Source organism: Adiantum capillus-veneris, chromosome 2 (assembly GCF_014529385.1).
Source record: "Adiantum capillus-veneris isolate H3 chromosome 2, ASM1452938v2, whole genome shotgun sequence".
Taxonomy (NCBI): Eukaryota; Viridiplantae; Streptophyta; class Polypodiopsida; order Polypodiales; family Pteridaceae; genus Adiantum; species Adiantum capillus-veneris.
Genome location: NC_140932.1, coordinates 111,107,060 through 111,107,790, shown reverse-complemented (window position 1 = coordinate 111,107,790; position 731 = coordinate 111,107,060).

The window sequence follows — 731 nt, the reverse complement described above, 5'->3', positions numbered from 1 at the left end:
TTACAACAAAAGAAAGGTACTTGATAGGTCATACGTACCACAGAAGACAAAGAATTAGCTTGGCATCAACTAGTCGTAACTCGGACAAAAACTTCATGTGTGAAGTATGCATGTCCACTATAGAACTCACTAATATACCTATACGAACCCAAGATAAGTCCAAATTCACCTTTTAAAGAAACTTGCAAGGTGTAGATACATGTTAGTCATACACAAGACAATATGACCATCAGCTCCATCATGCATAGCAAGGACTAAATAGTGAGTATAGAATATGCCCATCAAAGCATCGACAGATTAAGAAGAGAAGCACATGTGGCAAAAGCAGAGTCAGAGGAAGCAGACAAAGAAGAGCAAGGAAGCCACGTTTATTGATTGGATAATCCGGGTCATCTGCCCTCCAGACTACATAGACAGTATCCAAATATGGCAGCAGAAGGGCAATCCCTCATATATAGAGTCGTAATTACAACATCCATATACTGAAACCCTTAATTTCTCACAGTGGCACTTTTCAATGATCATGCCATACGCAAGCTGCTTGACACCACGTGTTCACAAGAACACACTAATAGATTGGGCAGAAAACCTGACTAACCTGCAGCAAATTATAACAGGAAGATGAAGACGACAGCAGGTCAACAAGGAGAGAGAAGAGGGAAGGGGGAGGGAGGGGAATCTTAGAAGTTAAATCTTCTCACACAAGTTTGTGTAGGCCCAAACTCGCATAG